The 26,801-nt window shown below is 38.5% G+C and overlaps 1 protein-coding gene across 20 annotated transcripts in view; it reads left to right on the forward strand.

Moving 5' to 3' along the window:
• Positions 1-26,801, forward strand: part of RALGPS1 (Ral GEF with PH domain and SH3 binding motif 1) — a 617,170-nt gene that overhangs the window by 71,107 nt on the left and 519,262 nt on the right. The gene's annotated exons all lie outside the window — the stretch shown is intronic.

Below are 26,801 nucleotides of genomic sequence, written 5' to 3' on the forward strand. Positions count from 1 at the left end.
TTTATGACTCTTGGCATCTATCCCCTTTGTGGTCATGGCCCCTCAGGTCTTACGAAAACATAAACAAATATGGGAAGAGGCAGAGAATGTTTTCCTGGAAGAATCCTAGGAGGCTTTATTCAGGTAGAAGCACTTACAAAAATATTATAAGAAATATTGTAATCTTTTTCAGATTCTTCTAATAACCTCAACTTCCTGTAAATCTGTTATTAAAAAAGAGGAAGAAGATGTAGTTTCTGAAGCTTTCTGTTTAGGGGCCCAGTTTTCCTTGGTATTCCATGATTAACTACACCACAAGCAATTCATATAGTGCTTAGAAGAAGCATATTACCTAAAACTTACGTGTCAATGGGACTGGTTCCTCTAAGGAGTATGTTGGAGATAGCTATTAGTTTAAAGCAAAGAACATAGAGAAAATTGAGATTCAGAAATAAGTAATTTCCCTGAGGTCACACAGCAAGTAAATGATAGAGTTGGGATTTGAATCTAGGTCAGTCTGGTTCTAGAACTGAAATTCCTCTCCGCTGTCTACGATTGTGAGTCTTATTAAAGTTGGATTCCATGAGAGGGACAGTAGCTGCCCACTTGCTGCATATACCCTTGGTGGGGCTGCCTGTTCCCATTGACCCCAGCAGATCTGAGCTGTTTTTCCCATCACGCAGTTGGGAAAGGATTGCCTCTTTAAAGGGTCCACTCCACACTTCTATGTGGGATGATCACAGTTTGGCAGCTTTTTTCACCTGAACTCATTTGAACAAAGACTGTCAGATTGTCTACTGCCTCAAGCTTGCCACTGTCCCAGAAGTGCAAGCAGCCTATCAAGAAGAGAGAGTGAGAGAACCTGTACCCATCAACAGGTAAAGACAAAAGACAACATACTAAGAGGGCTTGGCCATAAGAAGGGCCAGGCTTTGCAATCAGAACAGTGGCTCCTTTGAGGCAGGATGAACAGAAAGGATGCACAAGAACTTGAATTTGGAAAGGGAGGACACCCAAAGAGATGAGATAAAAGTGTACTAGAGGCTTTCCAAAACTAGAAAACATGGCTTTTGCTTTTTAAACATCAATAGAACTGAAATTAGTGGTTTGGAAGTTCAAATGGAAGAATACCCCACAACACAGAATAATAGTCAAAAGAAATGGAAATAAAGAATTAAAATGTGAGACACTTGGAGCCTTTTCCAGGGTACTTGACTTGTGAATAATGAGAGTTCCAGAAGGAGAAAAAGGCACAGATAGAAAAATAATAATAAAAAATAATAGAAAAAAATTCCATTGAGCTGAGGAAATAACTTGATTCTTCAGATTAAATGGATCCATTCAGTTCACACTAGACTCTTACTTAGACATTCTCTGGTGGAGTCCTAAACTTCAAGAAGACAGAGAAAATCTTAAAGTTTTCTAGGAAGAAAGAATAGGTTATTTTCAAAAGAAAGAAAATTAGGCTCTCCAGGCTTTTCATATGCAACTCTGGAGGCTGGAAGATAGTGGAGAGATGTCTCCAGATTGTTAAAGGAGGAAGGCTGCAGTCCTCTATATATTCAACCAAGATATCACTCGCATGTTACTGCAAAGAAAACCATCTTCAAACTTGTGCAGACATAAACATGTTATCGGTTGAGAATACCTGAGATATTATCTAGTGAAGTTCTCTAACCAAAAGATATTTGAAGCAGAGCAGAGATACAGAGATCAGGGAAGAGAAGAGTGCAGGAAACTGTGAGGAACAGCATACCTTTTAGAGCATACCCTTTAATCTAAATGGATACTGCTACTATGAATTGAATTTTTATTATGTATTAAATAAGAATTTTTAAAATAGAGGAGATCTACTATAAGGAAAAACATAATAGGCTGAAACTCAAATTCTAAATCATCTCTGCGAGACCTGAGGCTTGGGAGGAGGGAAGGGACAGTATAGAAATGAGTGTTCCACTCTTAGGACAGTTAAATAAATGTAGGTCAAATAAAATGTGGGCAGTTATTTATTTGTGTTATAGAAAGAGAAATAAGGTTCAGTTTTGACTGTTCAGAATCACAAGGCATATTAGTAGTCCAGGGGTTGATATTATGGGATCAAAGTTACTGTGGATCCAGGTTCCTTAATATTTTGCTGCTCTTCTAACCAAAGGAGTTTTTCCTCCTGAGCCATGATGGTTGCTTGAGTTCCAGACAAATGTCTGGTTGTTCCAGACATCCTTTGCATTCTAGAATCAGGAAGGAGAAAGTGGGGAAGAATGGTGTGCCCTCTCTTTTGACACATAGTTCTCAAGGGTACTACATGACACTAACATTTACACCTCATTGAGTAGACCTTAGCCACACAACTGCTGGGGAGCATATGGAATACACTGCTAAAAATAGAAGTTATTTTGCTGAAAAAGAAAGGACTTTGGGATCTTTGCCTCAGAAGGTAATCACTAGCAAAATGCAAATTAAAAGAATGAGGTATCTTTTCACCTTTCCAATTGTTAAAAAGTTGCAAGAATTGAAAAAAAAAAACAACATTAGCAAGTGATTGGGGGGAAGTTGCAGGTGGGAATATGAATTGTTCCAAGTTTTGGTACACATAATTTGAAAATATCCATACCTGGCAAACCAGCATCATACTTGTAGGAGTCTTTCTTACCTGCACAAATGAAGTATCAACACAAACAGTGATATATATATATAAAGCTATTTACTGCACCATTGTTTACAGTGGCAAAAAGCTGGAAAGAACGGGAGTTTTTATCTGCTATATATTAGGCAGGAATTAAAATAAAACAGCCAGATATTTATATATTGACTAGAGGAAGGCCATAATATATTGTTAGGTTTTAAAACACGTTGCAGAGTAATGTGTCCAGCAAGGGTTGTAAACTCATGGCCCATGGTGGTAGAAATAGTATGTACCAAGTTTTATGCTATTATTTACTTCTCACCACAAACTTACAAGATAAGCACTATTAGTATTACTTTTTTTTTTCCAGATGAGGAGCTTGCAACACAGAGACTAAATAACTTGCTTATTATGGTACCCCAGGCAATAAATATTGGGCCCAGGATGAGAGCAGGGCTCCAGAATCTGAGCTTTTATCAACTCTGCTACCCTACCTGGGAATTCTGTCTCATTTCCCTCCTCGATGTTTTCTATGAGCAGCTCAATGCTTTACACGTTTCAAATTTAAAAGCTTTAAGTGGTGCAGTTAATCACAGATCCTGTCTGTCTTTATTCAGTTACACCATTGATATAGTCTACCTTGGCCCCAAGGTATTTGAAGGTAACGACCCTGGTTTCTGGGGTGAGTCCCACTTGGTTATATGTATTTATGTTGCCTGGCAGAAAGGCTGGTTTGGGAGGATTCACTCCAAGATATTCACAGTGATTACCTTAGGTGGAAGGGAGAGGATGCTGGAGAAGAGTTGGTTAATAGCTTGTATTTGTATACTTCTATTGGATTTGATTTAATAACAACAAGGATATGTTGCCTTTTTAGTTTAAACAAGAAGTCCAATAAAGAATAATGAAAAAATAATTGAATATCAAGAAACATCCTACATAAGTAACTATACCTTCCTTTCTGTCATTTGTTTCTTAAAAGATTATCTTTATAAATGTCACAATTTAAACAAAAAGGCTCATTTTCCTTTTTGTAAGATGAAGCTTTAGGCCATCAGTTGTGTTAATGTTGGGCATCTTTCTGTTTCTAAGCATCTCATTCTTGAACCCTTGAGCTATGACTAGCTCAAGGTCCTACTTAACCAAGAGGGAGTTCTGGTCCCATCAAAATATGAGCCAGAGGTGGTAGGCAGCACCCACACGGAGCCCAGAGGCTGGGATCTTCCACCAGGGGGTGGGCCTCGGGGTGGGGGGAGTGATCACCTGGTCGGGTGTGGGAAAAACCAGCCCACAATTGTGGGCCCATGAGTGCTGCTGATCAGCTGATCCCCTATGTACTAGTTGGCTTCCCAGTCCCTTTGTCATAGACCCGCTGGCAAGCTGCCCCTGGTGGAGCAGACACCCTGCTGAGCACACCGACCTCAAGTCACTCTGGCCAGGAGTGGCGCAGCTGAGGGAGGAGGAGACTAGAGCATGCCATCTGCTGGCCAAATGCAGTAAGTGCAGGTCAGCTGTTTCAGACAGAAGGGGAGAGCTTGAGGGAGGAGGAGCCTCACGTCACCACCTGCTGGGAAGAAGGGGCTAGGAGTCGAGCCTGGGTGTCAGCTATTCTGCCGCTGGAGTACCTCTGTACCCCAGCCTAGCTTATAATAGACCCTTAAGTTGAACTGTATCCCCTACATGAGATCCAGACCTTGATTTGACAAAGAGTAACTGATAAAGTGCAAAAGGAAACATTCAGCAAAAAATAAGTAAATACAAGCCTTTAGAAGAGTGCAAGAAACCAACTTGCAAAATACACATATCGAGATAATCAAATGCCCCAAACACAACAGAAAATCACAAAGCTCACGATGATCTGAGCAGAAATGGCCCAGCCAAATGGCCAAATCAAAATTCCAGAGGGAATACAGAATATGGAACAACTACTCAAGGATATTTATAAAGAAATAAAAGATATCAGGAAGACACTAGAAGAGCATAAAGAAGAATTCAGGAGGTTAAATAGAAAAATAACAGATCTCACAGAAATGAAAGATAGACCAAATAAAAAATACATGGAGACACATGATAGCACATTTGAAGAGGTAGGAGGAAGAATAAGTGAGGTAGAAGATAGAACAATAGAACTAGAGTGCACACAAGAACAAATGGCAAGAAGGATGGAAAAAATGCAACTGGATCTTAGGGAAATGATGGACAACAAGAGGTGCACAAATAGAAGAATTATTGGTGTCCCAGAAGGAGAAGAGAAGAGTGAAGAGTTGGGAAAGTTAGTTGGAGATATAATCAGAGAAAACTTCCCAACCCTTATAAAAGACATGAATATGCAAATTAAAGAGGCCCAGGGAACTCCAAATAGAATAAAACCAAACACGCCCATTCTAAGACACATACTAATCAGACTGTCAGGTGTTGAAGAGAAACAGAAAGTCCTGAAAGCAACATAAGAAAAGCAATCTACTACAGACGGGGAAAACACGTAAGACTGACTTCAAATTACTCAACAGGCACCATGGCAGCAAGCAGGTGGTGGTATGCTATTTTTAAGATCCTAAAGGAAAAAGGCTTTTAACCAAGAATTCTTTATCCAGCCAAGTTATTCCTCAAAATTGAGGGAGAGATTAAAATCTTCAAAGGCAAAGGAAGATTGAGAGAACTAGTCAACAAGAGACCAGCCCTACAAGAAATACTAAAGGGACCCCTGTTAGCTGATTAAAAAAGACAGGAGAGGGAGGATTGGAGGAGAGCACAGAATTGAAGAATATGACTAAAGGTAGTTTAAAGGAAAAGAGAGAGAGAAGGAGAATAATATACAGATCTGATAAATAAAACTAAAGGACAAGATGGTAGAGTCAAGAACTGCTTTTACAGTAATTACTTTGAATGTTAATGGACTAAACTCACCAATTAAAATATACAGACCAACAGAATGGATCAGAAAACATAATCCATTTATAAGCTGCTTACAAGAGATGCATCTTAGACTCAAGGACACAGATTGAAAGTGAAAGGATAGAAAAAGATCGTCTATGCAAGCTGTAACCAAAAGAGAACAGGAGTAGCTATACTAATAGCAGAGAAAATAGACTTTAAATGTAAAGACATCGTAAGAGACAAAGAAAGACACTACAAATATATGAAAGAGACAATTCACCAGGAAGAAATGACAATCATAAATGTGTATACACCCAATCAAGGAGCTTCAAAGTATATGAGGCACACTGGAAAAACTGAAGGGAGCTATAGACATATCAACAGTAAAAGTGGGAGACTTCAATACACCACTCTCTGCTATAGGTAGAACAACCACACAGATGATCAACAAGGAAATAGAGAACCTAAACAAGATAAATAAATTAGATCTAATAGACATATATAGATCATTACATCCCAAAACACCTGGATACACATTCTTCTCTAGTGCACATGGAATGTTCTTCAGGGTAGATCATATACTGGGACATAAACTGAGTCTCTATATATTTAATAAGATTGAAATTATCCAAAGCACTTTCTCTGATCACAACAGAATTAAGTTGGAAATTAATAATCAACAAAGAATCAGAGCTTTCACAAATATATGGAGATTAAACAACACACTGTTAAATAATCAGCGGGTCAAGGAAGAAATTGCTGGAGAAATTGATAAATACCTGGAGACAAATGATGATAAGAATACAACATATCAAAACTTATGGGATGCGGCAAAGGCAGTGCTGAGAGGGAAATGTATTGCCCTAAATATCTATATTAAAAAACAAGAATGAGCAAAATTTGAGGGTTAACTGCACACGTGAAGAATTTAGAGAAAGAACAGCAAACTATCCCAAAGCAAATAAAAGAAGAGCAATAATAAAGACTAAACAGAAATAATCAGATGGGAGAACAATAAAACAATAGAAAGAATCAACAAAACTGAAAGTTGGTTCTTTGAGAAAATTAATAAAATTGATGGTCCCTTAACTAGACAAACAAAGAAGAGAGAGGACACAAATAAACATAATCAGAATCGAGAGGGGAGTTGTTACCACAGATCATGAAGAAATTTAAAAAATCATAAGAGAATATCATGAACAACTATATGCCAACAAACTAGACAACTTAGATGAAGTGGACAAATTCCTAGAAATACACGAATTACCTCAAGAAGAAATAGAAGATTTCAACAAACCAATTACAAGTAAAGAGATCCAAACAATCATCAAAAATCTTCCCCCCCCCGCCACAAAAAAAGCCCAGGACCAGATGGCTTCACAGGAGAATTTTATGAAACATTGCAAAAAGAACTAATGCCACTCTTGCTCAAACTCTTCCAAAAAATTGAAGAAAAAGGAATGCTATCTAATTATTTTATGAAGCTATCATCACCCTAATATCAAAATTGGGTAAAGAAGATACAAGAAAAGAAAACTACAGAACAATTCCCCTAATGAACATAGATATAAAAATTCTTAACAAAATACTAGCAAATCCTCATATCCAACACCACATTAAAAGAATTGTCATCATGATCAAGTGGGATTCATACCAGGAATGCAAGGGTGGTGTAACATTAGAAAATCAATCAGTGTAATACAGCATACAAGCAAACTGAAAGAGAAAAATCACATGACATTATCGGTTGATGCTGAAAAAGCAGTAGACAACATCCAGCATCCTTTCCTGATAAAAACACTTCAAAAGTTAGGCATCGAAGGAAATTTTCTCAGTATCATAAAGGATATATATGAAAAACCCATAGCCAGCGTCATACCTAATGGTGAGAAATTGAAAGCATTCCCGTTGAGATTGGGAATGAGACAAGGATGCCCATTGTCACCATTATTATTCAACATTGTATGAGAAGTACTAGCTGGAGCAATTGGACAGAAGAAAGAGATAAAAGGCATCCAAATAGAAAAGGAAGAAGTAAAACTTTCATTATTTGTGGATGACATGATCCTATACTTAGAAAACCCTGAGAAATCTACAGCAAAACTCCTTGAGTTAATGAACAAATTCAGCAAAGGATAAAAGAAATCAGTAATGTTTCTATACATAAGCAATGACCTATCTGAGGTGACAACTAAGGAAAAAATTCTGTTCAGAATAGTGACCAGAAGAATTAGGTATCTAAGAATAAGCCTAACCAGGGATGTCAAAGAATTATACATAGAAAATTACCAAAAAATTGCTAAAAGAAATAAAAAATGACCTAAATAGATGGAAAGATATTCCATGCTCATGGTTGCATATCATCAAGATGTCAGTTCTACCCAAACTGATCTACAGATTCAATGCATACCAATAAAAATCCCAGCAATCTACATTGAAGACTTGGAAAAACTGGTTATCAAATTTATATGGAAGGGAAAGAGACCTCAAATAGCTAAAGATATCCTAAAAAAGAAGAGTGAACTGGGAGATCTATCACTTCCTGACTTTAAAACTTTCTATTAAGCCACAGTGGTCCAGACAGCATGGTACTGGCACAAACACAGAAGGACTGACCAGTGCGATAGAATCAAAAGTGCAGAGATTGACCACCAAATTTATAGACATTTGATCTTTGATAAGGCCCCCAAATCCACTGAATTGGGACAGAATAGTCTTTTCAATAAATGGGCATGGGAGAACTGGATTTCAATAGCCAAAAGAATGAAATAGGACCCCTACCTTACACCCTATACAAAAATTAATTCAAAATGGATTAAAGACCTAATTGTAAGCAGCAGTACCATAAAATGTCTAGAAAAAAATGTAGGGTAACATCTTCAGCATCTAGTAAGAGGAGATAGCTTCAATTTTATACCTAAAGCACAAGCTGTGAAAGAAAAAAATAGACAAATGGAAGATCAAGATCAAGAGCTTCTGTGCCTCAAAGGACTTTGTTAAAAAGGTGAAGAGGAGTCAACTCAATGGGAGAAAATATTTGGAAACCACATGTTGGATAAAGACTTGATATCCTGTGTACATAAATAAATTATACAGCTCATCAACAAAAGAACAAACAACCCAATTATAAAATGGGCAGAGGGAATGAAGAGGTACTTTTCTGAAGAGCAAATATAGATGACTAAAAAGCACATGAAGAGATGCTCATTTTCATTAGCTATAACGAAAATGCAGATCAAGATGACAATGAGATTCCACGTCACACCTATAACAATGGCTGCTATTAAACAAACAGGAAACTATATTGTTGGAGAGGGTGCGAAGAAATTGGAACACATTTACTATTGAAGGGAATGTAAAATGGTTCAGCTGCTGTGGAAGTCAGTTTGGCAATTCTTCAGAAAAGTAAATACTGAGTTGCCCTATGACCTGGCAATGCCAGTATTTGGTGTATATCCAAAAGAGTTGAGGGCAGTGACATGAACAGACATTTGCACACCGATGTTCATAGTGGCATGATTCACAATTGCCAAGAGATGGATGGAACCATCCAGGTGCCCATCAACAGACAAGTGGATAAATAAAATGTGGTATATACATACAATGGAATATTATGCATCATTTAGACAAAATGATGTTCTGAAACATATGACAATGTGGATGAACCTTGAGGACATTATGCTGAGTGAAATAAGCCAGACACAAAAGGACAGATACTGTATGATTCTGTTATTATGACTCTGATAAAGCTGAAATGTTTTGGAGCAGCTAGAAGGAAAAATCTGAGATGAGGGCATGGTAGCCCATGACAAGCTCTGGAAACTGTTCTGTAGCAGCTTGTTGAAGTATGCTTTGAAAATTATTGCCTTTTTTCTTTCTTTTCTTTGTATATATATGTTATGTTTTACAATAACAACAACAACAACAACAAAGGTTAAAAAACTATAGGCAATTATAGTAATATTAGAAAAATAGATTCCTGAAATAAAAAATTTGAAAACATTTAGTAACGTAACTCACTACTATAGGAAAGTTGATATTTGTAATAACTTTTTACTGGTATTTTGAGAACTTATACAGTTTTGATAGTTAATCAAATGGCATTTAAGATGGTATTTAATATTTAGAATTCAAAAAACTCTGATATCTGTTTCTATAATTTTTTTCCTTCCTTGATTTAATTTTAAATTGGTTTATGAAACAAACAAACATGAGCTAGAGATGGTAGATTTGTGAAATGGAGTTGCTCGGAGAAGGATTTGTGAGCCATGATGGCTGTGGGCTGGACTCCTGACATTGACTCTATAATCCTCTTACTGGTCAGCTTTGAGAGGCAGCCGAGAGCATGGCCACAGCTCTGGCAGTCCAGTGAGGAAGATGAATGTTTGATTAATGACAGATATGAGAGCTGTGGAGGGAAAGTCTGGGTGCTCTGAAAGCATAGTCCATAGTATAGATGCCACAGAAGAGTTCGCAGAGGATGTGACACCTAAAACGATACTGGAAAAGAGAGTAAGAAGGAGCCAGGAGAAGGGAAGGAAGGGGTGATGGGTGGACTGGGGGGAAGTATTTGGAATTGAAAACAGCCAGGCAGTGAGAGGGAGTAAGGCAGTGAAAGGCAATAGGGTGGCTGTGGTTACGGGTGTAGTCCAGCAACATTTTGGCACTAGTTCTGGTCCTTCTTTTACTGGTCTGTACTTAAAGTGGAGCCACTTGCAAAGGACTTGATGGGTAGAGGCTGGCAGAGGGACTGCTTGCTCCTGGCACAGAACTTATTCATCAGGGTCTGTGATTCTCAGTGAGCCTGCTTTAGGGGTAGCATACCTGGGTAGGAAGAGTACCTGTAAGCTTTCCTTTTTCCCTCAGACCCAGCTTGCCTCAGTGACCTTGCCTATTGCTCACCCATTATAAAGACCAGGGCCTGATCATTTGGAAGTGAATTGGAATACAAGCAATTGGGGAGAAAGAAAATAGAAAACAAGGACAAGGCATCATCTTGGGATCCCTGCATGGGTGCTTGCAATGGTGAGAGCTGCTTTCTCTCCTCGAGGTCTTTTTGTGTGGCCCTTGAGCTTTTATTGGGAGCAGAACCAGGCAACTGGGGTTGTTGATAGAGTGGCTTAATCATCAGAGTCTTGCTCTGACTCTGACACTTTATTTGTCATATTAGGTTAAGGGAATAGTTCATTTTTCTTGAGACCACAACGACTGTGTATTGGGAACAGAAGATACAATAGTAGTGTTCGAATGCTTACCCTATGTCACCTCCTCAGAGGAGGCTTCAGTTAAAGGACTTAATACATAGAAAATACTTAAACAAGTGTGTGGCACCCACCAATACTCCTAAGTGGCAGCTTGTGCTATTAGTTAATCTTGCACTAGTGGCATGAGGTGGGTACAATACTATTCTTCTCACTTTATGGGGGCTGGGGGGAAACTGAAGCTTAGAGGCACTTGCCTACACTCACACAGGTGGTAGTCGGCAGAGCCAGGATTCATCCCCAGGACTGTTGGACTTCCAATGGTGCATGAGGTAGAAATGACACTAATGTTATAGAGCTCATAATCTAGTAGGGAGGTGCAAAGAGAAAACAGTAATTCCATGTCAGAATGATAAATGCAACAGAAGGGTAAGCAGAGGGCTCCTGTAGGAGGGTCGCTCAACTCAGACTGGTAGGTAAGGGAAGGCTTCCTGGGGTGGGGAGCAACCCGAAGGATGGGGGTGGGTTAGGGAACAGTATTCCAGACAGAGTCCTGGGTGTGATCAGGGTCATTTCCCTCTTACCTAGGGCATATGCCTCTGACTACTCTAGGCTTTGGAGAGGAGGCATTGTTATATGCATAATTTTTGCATATGCTTAGTTAGTATTAGTCATTTGAGGGCAAAGATGTAGCGACTTAATCCAGTCAGACTCCAGGGACCTTGACCTCCATGTACTCCCATTGAGGAAGGCCCCATGCAACCTGCAACTGAAGTCTTCTTACTGTGTGTTATGAATTCTTCAAGCTTCTTGGGGACACATATAAAATGGCTTGGGTCATGGTTCTGTGCTGTCCAACCCACTTTCACTCTACTTCTGTCCAGCAAGTGAATACTTTCAGCTGTACCATAGAACTGTTCCATTGCCCAGTTACAAATAAAGGAATGAAACATTATTATAATCCCTGTGCTTCAAATTCCAAGCTGAACAAATTCCCCCATGACCCAGATGCCAACAAATCAAGCTGTTTGCCCACATCCGCTTCCAGTCTCTGTCCATAGGACAGTTATGTTTGTATATAATTGTATACAATTTTGCATCTTGTCTCTTTTATTTTCTTGACGTGATTAAAAAGAAGATGGAGCAATCAGGCAGTTGAGCACAAGGTGGTGCCACAGCACCAGGCGTTCAGATCCCTTCTGGGCTTCGGTGGCTAGGAGGATCTTGAACGTATGGCTCTGAGCCATCCTTGCAGTGTTTGTCTGTGGAAGTTTATTTTCATTTTTCTCCTCTAATACTTTGATGGTCATAAATGTTTTCCATGCTTATTTTAAAAGAAATCAAACAATATTAAGTGTACAAAAAGTAGGAAGTAGAAGTGCCATACTATGACATCTTAATAAAGGTGTTAGCATTTTAGAGTGTATCCTTCTATACTTTTAAATGTGTGCTCACAAGTATGAATAAATATTTAAAACTATGTTCATATATCACTTTCTCAGTGAGGAGTTCTCGGACATCCCTCCCCCCCAATTTAAAAATTGTAACCATGTCCCTTTCCCACGCTGCCTAGCCTTTTCCCTGCTTAATTTTTTTTCTCTATCACTTATCACAACCTGACACATCATGTATTTTAAGGAATGATATATTTAATATCTGGCTTCTCCCATTAGAATATACTGAAGATGGGGATTTCTGGCTTTTTCTTCCTGCTGTATCCTCAGCACCTAGGTTGTGCTGTTACACACTAGACTTTCAATAAGTATTTTTGGAATGAATGAATGAATGGGATTGAACATGCTTCAGGGTTTGTAGACATCTTTCTTTATCAGTAAATGTTGATCACCTCATTCTTTTTAACTATTGCTTAGTCTCACATTGAATCGATACACTCTAACTACCTATACCAAAACACATTTATGTTGTTTCCTGGTGATTACTTTCTTTTTTGTAAACAGTGTTGCAGGCAGTGACAATCCTGGAGCATACCTCCTGGGCACCTATCCGATGATTTCCTTGCTGTGTTCAGATCCTGGGCTTTACAACAGCATCTATTTAATCCTCACAGTAACACTCTGAGAAAGGTACTGTTATTAGTTTCTCTCCTCTACAGACTAGCAAACTGAGGTTTAAAGAGAAGAAGCTCTCTGCCTAGTGTCAGACATCTGTCAATGTTGACCCAGGGCTCTTGGAGGAATTCTTTCTATATTAGGGGTGTTAATTCATCATCCATCATGTGACATCACAAAAACTCTTTTCCCAGTTTATTTTCTCTCATTTTATTCAAAAGTTCTTTTGTTGTATAGACGTTTTACTTTTTAATGTAATTAAGCTTGTCAGTAGTTTCCTTGTTTGCCAGCTTTTGCTTCACATTTAGAGAGGACTTCTTTGCTGGAGGTTATAAAAATGTTGCTTTTTTTTGGTTAAAATTATTTTATCAAAATTTATTCTTATCTATGGTGTCAGGTAAGATATTAAAGAAATTTCCTTTCCAACTGAATAGTAAATTGTTTCATCAGCATTTATTGAATAATCCATTTTTCCTCACTGTTTGAAATGCTGCCTTGATCATACATTAATTTTCACAAATCCCCCAGCATATTTTCTGGACTGTATTCTGTCCCACTGATCTGTTCATCTCTTTCTGTGCCATTTATTGATTGTGTCTTCCTGGCAGGACAAGTCTCTTCTTATTATTGTTTCTTTTTTTTTTAAAAAACTTATACCTGTTTTTATTTATTCTTCTAGATGAAATTTTGAATCAATTTGTTGAATTCCATATGAATCCCCTTAGGATTTGGATTGAATTTGCTCTTTATTTGTAGATTAATTGGGGAGAGCTGATATTCTTAACAATATTGTCTTCTTATTTTGGGGGAGTGAAATGCCTTTCCTTTGATTTAAGTTTCCTTTTTTCTATTTTCATAAAATTTAATAATTTTATTCAAATGAGTTTTGCACATTTCTTTTAAGGTTTGTTTTTAGATTTTTTTTTCTCTAGTTAGTGGGCTCATGTGCCATTATAGATTGTTTTTGTACAGAGAATAACAGGTCTTTTTCATGGGATGTCCCACAATCAGAGCTTTCTCCTTAATCTAATTTTATTTGCTTCAAGTCTTCTAGAAATTCTTCATAGTATCTGGCTCACTGAAAGCATCTTTTCCTGTATTTCAAGGCCTCATTGGATTTTTTCATACTACTCTTTTATTTCTTTGGTCATTTCAATAAGATTTGGGGACATGCAAGGCAAATGTGTGGATCAAAAGTTCACTATCTTGAAAGCAAAATCTGTTCACAGAGTTTTGTGTGAAAATGTCAACTCCTCCCCTCATTCCATATCTTTTTAGCACTTCCATTCCTTAAACCCTACAGCATTTTCCATGGAATGTAAAATAATACTTGAAGATAACCTGAAACTAGGTCAATGTTTTCTTCAAACTTCCCTGCTCCAATCTCTGGGGCTTATCCTTCCTTCCTTCCTTCCTTCCTTCCTTCCTTCCTTCCTTCCTTCCTTCCTTCCTTCCTTCCTTCCTTCCTTCCTTCCTTCATTTATTTAGTTATTATTTTTTATTTTTTTCAGTGGTTCACAATATCATATAGCTGTGCATTTGTGAGCACAATTGACTTTTGAACATTTTCATACTCAAAAAAAACTAAAAAAAGAATAAAAATAAAAGTGAAAAAGAACACCCAAAACATTCCATATCTCTTCTAACCCCCTGCGCCAATTTGAAAATGTTATGTGCCCCAGAAAAGTCATGTTTTAATCCTGATCCATTCTTGCTGGGGCATCTGTTTCTTTTAATCCTGATTCAGTACTATAGGTTAGAAACTTTTGGTTGGATTGTCTTCACAGAGATGTGACACACCCAATGATAGGTGTGGCCTTTTCATTAGATGGAGATGGGACTCCACCTATTCCAGATGGATCTTGATTAGTTTACAGGAATCCTTTAAAAGAAGAAACATTTTGGAGAGAGTCAGAAACAATAGCTGACAGAAATGACAGAGCTGATTGAGAGAGAGAGCCAACACACTTCAGAGCAGAGCTGACACAAATTCTGACACTTGGAGAATAGACACACAGATGTTTGGACATGCTTGGAGCCCAGCAGATGTTGCCATGAGATGTTAAGCAAGCCAGAACCTGTAGAGAGTCAAGAGAAACCAAAAGATGAAAGCCAGCCTTGAAGAAGCGAAGTGAGGAACTCCACAGGAACAGAGGCTGATGGCATTGGAGCCCAGGAGCAAGGGATCAGCAGATGCCAGCCATGTGACTTCCCTGCTGACAGAGGTGTTCCTGACCTATTGGCCTTCCTTGAATTAAGGTATCTTTCCCTGGATGCCTTAGTTTGGATGTTTTTATAGGCTTAGAACTGGAAACTTGTAAATTATTTAATTTCCTTTGTAAAGGCCATTCCAGTTCTGGTATATTGCATTCCTGCAGCTTACAAACCCAAAACACCCCCTATTGTTATTGTATATATATATTTTCTCTTTTTTTCCCCTTACTTATCTATTCATACAGTGGATAAAGGGAGTGACAGTCACAGGGTTTTCACAAACATATGGTCATATGTTAAAAGCTCTATAGTGCTTTCTCCGCCGGCCCGCCGCGCGGCGCCCACGCCCCGCAGCAGCCGAGCCGCCCGACCTCCTTCCCCCCTCTCTTTCTCCGCCGGCCCGCCGCGCGGCGCCCACGCCCCGCAGCAGCCGAGCCGCCCGACCTCCTTCCCCCCTCTCTTTCTCCGCCGGCCCGCTGCGCGGAGCCCACGCCCCGCGGCAGCCGAGCCGCCCGACCTCCTTCCCCCCCCTCCTCCCCCTCCTGCTCCGGCTGCTCTCCAACCACCACGGTGCCCTCTTCCCCCGCCTTCACCGTGCTCCTCCGCCACCAGCCTCGACAGCCTTGCCGCCCTCACCTTTCCTCCTCCAGAACAACTACTGGGAGAGTGGAGATAATACAGAGCAGCTCCCGGAGCCATGAGGGAGATCAAAGGGACAGCGTACCCCATCCTGGAACGGCTGACTATCTGGGAGAACCAGGTCCGGTGAGATCACCAAGGGGCACGGGCTTTCCTGGGTGGGACGGCAAGCAACCGGAGTCCCTCCCTTCCACCTTCCCAGGCCAGCTGGTAGAATTGGACAGGCGGTCCCCTTAGGCCGCGGCGGCTGGTGCCCCCACCACACGAGGCCCCCCGGAACAACTGAGATAGTTGGGTCGGAAATCCCCAGACTGCGGAGAACAGTGACCGGGGGATCCCTTCCAAACACGTGACTCCCCCGTCGGCTGGGAACAGTGCACTCTCCCGGGCTGCGACAGCTGGCGCCCTCCCGCCACGCTTGGTGCCCCGGGCCGACTAGCTAATTTGGCCGGACGCTCTCCTGTGCTGCGACGGCCGGCGACCCTCCCCGCATTCGGAACCCCAGGCCGGCTGGCATTCTTCCAAGACGCTTCGGCTGCCGAACCTCCCCTACGGCGAGAATTTTCCAGAGTTAAAGGACCTACAGCAACTTTCACTGGTGGAACCCACAGACAAACGTGTGCCACGAGCGCCACCTACTGGGCAGAATAAGAAAAACAGAACCAAGAGATTGCACAGAAAAATCTTTCAACCTGTGGGGTCGAACACCCGGGGAAATCTGACTAAATGCCCAGAAGCCAGCAGAAGATAACGGATCACGCTCAGAAAATTGAACATATGGCCCAGTCAAACGAAGAAACCAATAGTTCAAATGAGATACAGGAGCTGAAACAACTAATGCTGAATATACGAACAGAAATGGAAAACCTCTTCAAAAACGAAATCGATAAATTGAGGGAGGACATGAAGAAGACATGGGCTGAACATAAAGAAGAAATAGAAAAACTGAAAAAACAAATCACAGAACTTATGGAAATGAAAGATAAAGTAGAAAAGATGGAAAAAACAATGGATACCTACAATGACAGATTTAAAGAAACAGAAGATAGAATTAGTGATTTGGAGGATGAAACATCTGAATTCCAAAAAGAAACAGAAACTATCCGGAAAAGAATGGAAAAATTTGAACAAGGTATCAGGGAACTCAAGGACAATGTGAACCGTACAAATATACGTGTAGTGGATATCCCAGAAGGAGAAGAGAAGGGAAAAGGAGGAGAAAAACTAATGGAAGAAATTATCACTGAAAAATTCCCAACTCTTATGAAAGACCTAAAATTACAGATCCAAGAAGTGCAGCGCACCCCAAAGAGATTAGACACAAATAGGCGTTCCCCAAGACACTTACTAGTTAGAATGTCAGAGGTCAAAGAGAAAGAGAGGATCTTGAAGGCAGCGAGAGAAAAACAATCCGTCACATACAAGGGAAACCCAATAAGACTATGTGTAGATTTCTCAGCAGAAACCATGGAAGCTAGAAGACAGTGGGATGATATATTTAAGTTACTAAAAGAGAAAAACTGCCAGCCAAGACTCCTATATCCAGCAAAATTGTCCTTCAAAAATGAGGGAGAAATTAAAACATTCTCAGACAAAAAGTCACTAAGAGAATTTGTGACCAAGAGACCAGCTCTGCAAGAAATATTAAAGGAAGCACTAGAGTCAGATACAAAAAGACAGAAGAGAGAGACATGGAGAAAAGTGTAGAAAGAAGGAAAGTCAGATATGATATATATAATACAAAAGGCAAAATGGTAGAGGAAAATATTATCCAAACAGTAATAACTCTAAATGTCAATGGACTGAATTCCCCAATTAAAAGACATAGACTGGCAGAATGGATTAAAAAACAGGATCCTTCTGTATGCTGTCTACAGGAAACACATCTTAGACCCAAAGATAAATATAGGTTGAAAGTGAAAGGTTGGGAAAAGATATTTCATGCAAACAACAACCAGAAAAGAGCAGGAGTGGCTATACTAATATCCAACAAATTAGACTTCAAATGTAAAACAGTTAAAAGAGACAAAGAAGGACACTATATACTAATAAAAGGAACAATTAAACAAGAAGACATAACAATCATAAATATTTACGCACCGAACCAGAATGCCCCAAAATACGTGAGGAATACACTGCAAACACTGAAAAGGGAAATAGACACATATACCATAATAGTTGGAGACTTCAATTCACCACTCTCATCAATGGACAGAACATCTACACAGAGGGTCAATAAAGAAATAGAGAACCTGAATATTACTATAAATGAACTTGACTTAACAGACATTTATAGGACATTACATCCCACAACAGCAGGATACACCTTTTTTTCAAGTGCTCATGGATCATTCTCAAAGATAGACCATATGCTGGGTCATAAAGCAAGTCTTAACAAATTTAAAAATATTGAAATCATACACAACACTTTCTCGGATCATAAAGGAATGAAGTTGGAAATCAATAATAGGCGGAGGGCCAGAAAATTCATAAATACATGGAGGCTCAACAACACACTCTTAAACAACAAGTGGGTCAAAGAAGAAATTGCAAGAGAAATTAGTAAATACCTAGAGGCAAATGAAAATGAAGACACAACATATCAAAACTTATGGGACGCAGCAAAGGCAGTGCTAAGAGGGAAATTTATTGCCCTAAATGCCTTTATCAGAAAAGAAGAAAAGGCAAAAATGCAGGAATTAACTGTCCACTTGGAAGAACTGGAGAAAGAACAGCAAACTAATCCCAAAGCAAGCAAAAGGAAAGAAATAACAAAGATTAGAGCAGAAATAAATGAAATTGAAAACATGAAAACAATAGAGAAAATCAATAAGACCAGAAGTTGGTTCTATGAGAAAATCAACAAGATTGATGGGCCCTTAGCAAGATTGACAAAAAGAAGAAGAGAGAGGATGCAAATAAATAAGATCAGAAATGAAAGAGGAGACATAACTACTGACCTCACAGAAATAAAGGAGGTAATAACAGGATACTATGAACAACTTTACGCTAATAAATACAACAATTTAGAAGAAATGGACAGGTTCCTGGAAAGACATGAACAACCAACTTTGACTCAAGAAGAAATAGACGACCTCAACAAACCAATCACAAGTAAAGAGATTGAATTAGTTATTCAAAAGCTTCCTAAAAAGAAAAGTCCAGGACCAGACGGCTTCACATGTGAATTCTATCAAACATTCCAGAAAGAATTAGTACCTACTCTCCTCAAACTCTTCAACATAATCGAAGTGGAGGGAAAACTACCTAATTCATTCTATGAAGCCAACATCACCCTCATACCAAAACCAGGCAAAGATATTACAAAAAAAGAAAACTACAGACCAATCTCTCTAATGAATACAGATGCAAAAATCCTCAATAAAATTCTAGCAAATCGTATCCAACAACACATTAAAAGAATTATACATCATGACCAAGTAGGATTCATCCCAGGTATGCAAGGATGGTTCAACATAAGAAAATCAATTAATGTAATACACCATATCAACAAATCAAAGCAGAAAAATCACATGATCATCTCAATTGATGCAGAGAAGGCATTTGACAAGATTCAACATCCTTTCCTGCTGAAAACACTTCAAAAGTTAGGAATACAAGGGAACTTCCTTAAAATGATAGAGGGAATATATGAAAAACCCACAGCTAATATCATCCTCAATGGGGAAAAATTGAAAACTTTCCCCCTAAGATCAGGAACAAGACAAGGATGTCCACTATCACCACTATTATTCAACATTGTGTTGGAAGTTCTAGCTAGAGCAATTAGGCAAGAAAAAGAAATACAAGGCATCAAAATTGGAAAGGAAGAAGTAAAACTATCACTGTTTGCAGACGATATGATACTATATGTAGAAAACCCAGAAAAATCCACAACAAAATTACTAGAGCTAATAAATGAGTACAGCAAAGTAGCAGGCTACAAGATCAACATTCAAAAATCTGTAGCTTTTCTATACACTAGTAATGAACAAGCTGAGGCAGAAATCAAGAAACGAATCCCATTTACAATCGCAACTAAAAGAATAAAATACCTAGGAATAAATTTAACCAAAGAGACAAAAAACCTATATAAAGAAAACTACAAAAAACTGTTAAAAGAAATCACAGAAGACCTAAATAGATGGAAGGGCATACCGTGTTCATGGATTGGAAGACTAAATATAGTTAAGATGTGAATCCTACCTAAATTGATTTACAGATTCAATGCAATACCAATCAAAATCCCAACAACTTATTTTTCAGAAATAGAAAAACCAATAAGCAAATTTATCTGGAAGGGCAGGGTGCCCCGAATTGCTAAAAACATCTTGAGGAAAAAAAACGAAGCTGGAGGTCTCGCGCTGCCTGACTTTAAGGCATATTATGAAGCCACAGTGGTCAAAACAGCATGGTATTGGCATAAAGATAGATATATTGACCAATGGAATCGAATAGAGTGCTCAGATATAGACCCTCTCATCTATGGACATTTGATCTTTGATAAGGCAGTCAAGCCAACTCACCTGGGACAGAACAGTCTCTTCAATAAATGGTGCCTAGAGAACTGGATATCCGTATGCAAAAGAATGAAAGAAGACCCATCTCTCACACCCTATACAAAAGTTAACTCAAAATGGATCAAAGATCTAAACAGTAGGTCTAAGACCATAAAACAGTTAGAGGAAAATGTTGGGAGATATCTTATGGATCTTACAACTGGAGGTGGTTTTATGGACCTTAAACCTAAAGCAAGAACACTGAAGAAGGAAATAAATAAATGGGAGCTCCTCAAAATTAAACACTTTTGTGCATCAGAGAACTTCATCAAGAAAGTAGAAAGACAGCCTACACAATGGGAGACAATATTTGGAAATGACATATCAGATAAAGGTCTAGTATCCAGAATTTATAAAGAGATTATTCAACTCAACAACAAAAAGACAGCCAACCCAATTACAAAATGGGAAAAAGACTTAAACAGACACCTACCAGAAGAAGAAATACGGATGGCCAAGAGGCACATGAAGAGATGCTCAATGTCCCTGGCCATTAGAGAAATGCAAATCAAAACCACAATGAGATATCATCTCACACCCACCAGAATGGCCATTATCAACAAAACAGAAAATGGCAAGTGCTGGAGAGGATGCGGAGAAAGAGGCACACTTATTCACTGTTGGTGGGAATGTCAAAGGGTGCAACCACTGTGGAAGGCAGTTTGGGGGTTCCTCAAAAAGCTGAATATAGAATTGCCATACGACCCAGCAATACCATTGCTAGGTATCTACTCAAAGGACTTAAGGGCAAAGACACAAACGGACATTTGCACACCAATGTTTATAGCAGCGTTATTTACAATTGCAAAGAGATGGAAACAGCCAAAATCTCCATCAACAGAAGAGTGGCTAAACAAACTGTGGTATATACATACGATGGAATATTATGCAGCTTTAAGACAAGATAAACTTATGAACCATGTAATAACATGGATGGACCTAGAGAATATTATGCTGAGTGAATCCAGCCAAAAACTAAAGGACAAATACTGTATGGTCCCACTGTTGTGAACGGACATTCGAGAATAAACTTGAAATATGTCATTGGTAACAGAGTTCAGCAGGAGTTAGAAACAGGGTAAGACAATGGGTAATTGAAGCTGAAGGGATACAGACTGTGCAACAGGACTAGATACAAAAACTCAAAAATGGACAGCACAATAATACCTAATTGTAAAGTAATCATGTTAAAATACTGAATGAAGCTGCATCTGAGCTATAGGGTTTTTTTTGTTTTTGTTTGCTTGTTGGTTTGTTTGTTGTTGTTGTTTTTTACTATTACTACTACTTTTATTTCTTTTCTTTATATTAACATTTTATATCTTTTTCTGTTGTGTTGCTAGTTCCTCTAAACCGATGCAAATGTACTAAGAAACAATGATCATGCATCTATGTGATGATATTAAGAATTACTGAGTGCATATGTAGAATGGTATGATTTCTAAATGTTGTGTTAATTTCTTTTTTTTTCTTTCCGTTAATAAAAAAATAAAAAAATAATAAAAAAAAGCTCTATAGTTACTCAGTTGTCTTCAAGAATTAAGATATTGGATTATAGTTCAACAGTTTCAGGTATTTCCTCTTAACTACTCCAATATACTACATACTGAAAAGGGATTTCTGTATACTGCATAAGAATAACCTTCAGAATAACCTCTCAACTCTATTTGAAATCTCTCAGCCACTAAACTTTATTTTGTTTAATTTCTCTTCCCCCTTTTGGTCACGAAGGCGTTCTCAATGGTGTGAGGCCAGGGCCAGGCTCATTCCCTGGAGTCATGTACCATATTACCAGGAAAATTTACACCCCTGGGAGTCATGTAGCCAGGAGGGCAGTGAGTTCACCTCCTGAGTTGGCTTAGAGAGAGGGGCCACATCTGAGCAACAAAAGGGGTTCTCTGTGGGGGTAACTTTAAGCATAATAATAAGTAGGCTTAGCTTCTCCTTTGCAGGAGTATGTTTCATAAGGGCAAGCCCCAAGATTGAGGGCTCAACCTATTAAATTGGGATCCCCAACTTGTAAGGATATCAGAAATTCCCCAGGTGGGGAAAATATTTCTGGATTCTCCCCCAGTCTTTCAAAGGAACTTTGCAAATATTTTTTAATCTTCTGCCCAGATTACTCAGATATATCAGAGCATCCCACCCACCTATACAAACCAACAAGATCTCACTCCCTTTGAGGTTCCATTTGATTATGATTTTCAAATAAGCCAACCATAGAAGTTAGATTAGATATTGTGCTATTGAAAATATAAATTTTGTACCAAACAAACATCTGTTCCTTTGGTCCCATACAGAAGTTGAAGTTTTAAAATACAGTCACTATCATCCTTTACCCACTAGTCTTATTTTCCTTAATCTTACCTAGATAAGCTTCATTCATATCTCTAATTGAAGTCTGATCACTTTTTCATGTTTTTAACAAATGCTATATGGGGTAATGCTGACTTTCATAGTTGCAGAACTCTAGCTCTGAGTCTCAGATGACACATAAATACCCAAAGTTCCAGGGAATGACCAGGTTATACACAAAGAGCTCAGCATCTCAGAATTTAGAAATGAGTTATAACTCTGGAAGGAATGTGACTGCTCTAAAAGCTTACAATCTAGGAACCCTAATAATAGACCTTCACCTGGTAACCTATGTTCTCAAATTCAGTTCTCAGAGTTATAGTTAGTCCATATTAGTGAAGTATAATAATATTTGCTTTTTCATTTCTAGCTTATTTCATTCGACATTTTGTCCTCAAGGGTCATTCATGTAGTTGCATGCCTCACAACTTCATTCCTTCTCACATTCGCTCAATAGTCCATTGTATTTATACATCACAGTTCCCTCTTCCACTTCTCAGTCAGTATAGTCATAGACCACCTCCATCCATTGCAAATTGAGATCACTACCACCATAAACACCAGTGTGCAAAAGTCCATCCCGGTACCCGTTCTCAGTTCCTCCTAGTATGCATCTAACCATGGGATTGCAGGCCACCCCTAGCCTCCTGTGGAGCCTCTACACTGTCCTGGAGGGGGGCTGCACCACTCTCTTTCCCTACCAACAGTGAATAGGTGCGTCTCTGTCTCCACATTCTCTCCAACACTTGTATCTCTCTGTTCATATATATATATATATATATTTTGTATTCTGTATGGCGGGGTCACATTTCATTCTTTTTCTATGTGAGTATCCCATTATTGTACCACCATTTGTTGAATTGTTTGTTTGTTTGTTTGGGAAGTGCATGGGCTGGGAATTGAACCCAGGTCTCCCACAAGGCAGGCAAGAATTCTACCCACTGAACTACCCTCACACCCCCTCTCTGTTCATTTTTAAACAGTTTTATTCACATGTTATACAATCCAACCTAAGTGAAAAATCAGTGGTTCCCAATATAATCACATAACCATACTTTTACCACCACAGTCTATGAGGATATTTCTATTTCTTTGGCAAAGAATCCCATTCTCTACCCCATATTCCCAGTATACTGACATTTAGTTTTGGCATATTGCCTTTGTGACATTCAATGGAAGCATATTACAATGTTATTGTTGACTGTAGATCCTAGTTTGCATTGATTGTATACCCACCATCCCACACCATCTCATTTTCACAACTAGAAATGCTGGCATTGATTTGTTCAACTCATGCAAATACATTCTTATATTTGTGCATTTAATTACCATCATTGTCTTCTCAAGGTATTTCTAAGTTATACCATCCCAGTCTTTATCCTGTATCTTACCTTCTGTTGTCATACCAGAAGGTGGTCCCAACCCACCTCCCTCAACATACACTCAACTTCATTCAGTGTACTTACAATATTGTGCTACCATCAAATACTGTTATCTATTTCTGAATCTTTACAATCAAACCTCTTGAATATTCTGTACTCTTTCAGAATCTAATGCCCAATCTCTCTTTCTATCTCCTGATAAATCTGTGTTCTTAACTTTAACTCTCAGAGTTCACTCATTAATGTTAGTTTATATTAGTGAGTGTTCTCACTATACTGTGTGTGTTCTTTTGTTTCTGACTAATTTCACTCAACGTAATGTCATCAAGGTTTAACCACATTGTTGCATGTGTCAGGATTTTATTCTGTCTTACAGTGGCTTGATAGTCCATTGTATGTGTATATCACAGTTTGTTTAGCTACTTGTCCATTGATGGAAACTTGGGCTGTTTCGGTCTCTTGGCTATCATGAATAATGCCACTATACACGTTGGTGTGCAAAAGTCTGTTTGTGACATTACCATCATGTCTTCTGAATGTACACCTAGCAATGGGATTGCTGGATCATTTGGCAGTTCTATATTCAGCTTCCTGAGGAACCATCAAACTGCTTTCCAGAATGGTGGTACCATTTTACATTCCCACCAATGATGGATTAGTGTGCCTCTTTCCCCACATCATCTCCAGCACTTGTAATTTTCTGTTTGTTTTTTTTTTGATAATGGCCATTCATAAGTGTGAGAGGATTTCTCATAGTCGTTTTTTAAAAAAAGTTTTTTATTATAAAATATATATACAAAGCAGAGAAAGAAAACAGCAGTAATTTTCAGAGCACACTTCAACAAGAAGTTACAGAAAAGATCCCAGAGTTTCTCATGGGCTAGTATTCCATCATCTCAGACTTTTCCTTCCGGCTTTTCCAAAACACAGGAGGCTAGAAGAAATACTAATATAGTAATTCAGCGGCTATACTCATTTGTTAAATCCCATCTTCTCTGTTATATCTCCTCCCTCTCCTTTAATCTTTCCCCCAATATATAGGGATCTTTGGGCAATGCCTGTTCTGATTTTTCCATGTTGAGAAGGGGTGTCCACACTAAAGAATAGGGGGATGCAATTAATTGATAATCCTGGAGAGACTGGTCCCTCTGAGTTTCAGGATTTGTCTGACCTAGGAACCCTCCTGGAATTATATGTTCCAAGGAAGGCAAACCTGGTGCACGAAACCTTTACAGAGTCTTAATTCAAGCCCTAGGTATTCTTAAGAGTCAACAGGTGTGATGTTGATTGGGGTTTAGCAGACCATGGCAATTAGCACTATCTCATGAAGCTTGCATGAGAACAGCCTCCAGAATAGCCTCTTAACTCCATTTGATCTCTCTTGACCACTGATGCCTTATTTTATTATACCTCTTTACTCCATTTTGATTAGGAAAGCATTGTCGATTCCATGATACCAAGGCCAGACCCAACCCCAGGAGTCACGCCCCACACTGTCAGGGAGAATTTCACCCTTGAATGGGCTTGTACCATGTATTGGGGAGGGCAGTGATTTTCCTTGCAGAGTTGGGTTTTGAGAGAGGCCACATCTGAGCCACAAAGAGGCTTCCTGGAAGCAACTCTTCGACCTTGTTATGGGTAGTCTTAATTTCTCCCCTACAGAAATGTTTCATAAGGGGAAGACTCAAAATCCAGGGCTTGACCTGTTTTCTTTTTTTTTTTTTTTTTTTTTTTTTTTTTTTTTTTTTTTTTTTTTTTTTTATTTATTTATTTTTTTATTAATTAAAAAAAGAATTAACAAAACAATTAGAAATCATTTCAATGTACATGTACAATCAGTAATTCTTAATAACATCACATAGTTGCATATTCATCATTTCTTAGTACATTTGCATCGATTTAGAAAAAGAAATAAAAAGACAACAGAATAAGAATTAAAACAATAATAGAAAGAAAAAAAAAACAAAAAAAACAAAAACAAAAAACCTATACCTCACATGCAGCTTCATTCAGTGTTTTAACATAATTGCATTACAATTGGGTAGTATTGTGCTGTCCATTTCTGAGTTTTTATATCCAGTCCCATTGTACAGTCTGTATCCCTTCATCTCCAATTATCCCTTCTCTTTTTTTTTTTTTAATTAACAGAAAAAAGGAAATTAACCCAACATTTAGAGATCATACCATTCTACACATGCAATCATTAATTCTTAACATCATCACATAGCTGCATGATCATCATTTCTTAGTACATTTGCATTGGTTTAGAAGAACTAGCAACATAACCGAAAAAGATATAGAATGTTAATATAGAGAAAAAAATAAAAGTAATAATAGTAAAATCAAAACAAAACAACACAAAACAAAACAAAAACCTATAGCTCAGATGCAGCTTCATTCAGTGTTTTAACATGATTACTTTACAATTAGGTATTATTGTGCTGTCCATTTTTGAGTTTTTGTATCTAGTCCTGTTGCACAGTCTGTATCCCTTCAGCTTCAATTACCCATTGTCTTACCCTGTTTCTAACTCCTGCTGAACTCTGTTACAAATGACATATTTCAAGTTTATTCTCGAATGTCCGTTCACATCAGTGGGACCATACAGTATTTGTCCTTTAGTTTTTGGCTGGATTCACTCATCATAATATTCTCTAGGTCCATCCATGTTATTACATGGTTCATAAGTTTATCTTGTCTTAAAGCTGCATAATATTCCATCGTATGTATATACCACAGTTTGTTTAGCCACTCTTCTGTTGATGGAGATTTTGGCTGTTTCCATCTCTTTGCAATTGTAAATAATGCTGCTATAAACATTGGTGTGCAAATGTCCGTTTGTGTCTTTGCCCTTAAGTCCTTTGAGTAGATACCTAGCAATGGTATTGCTGGGTCGTATGGCA

The sequence above is a fragment of the Tamandua tetradactyla genome, chromosome 2 (genome assembly GCF_023851605.1).
Source record: "Tamandua tetradactyla isolate mTamTet1 chromosome 2, mTamTet1.pri, whole genome shotgun sequence".
Lineage (NCBI taxonomy): Eukaryota > Metazoa > Chordata > Mammalia > Pilosa > Myrmecophagidae > Tamandua > Tamandua tetradactyla.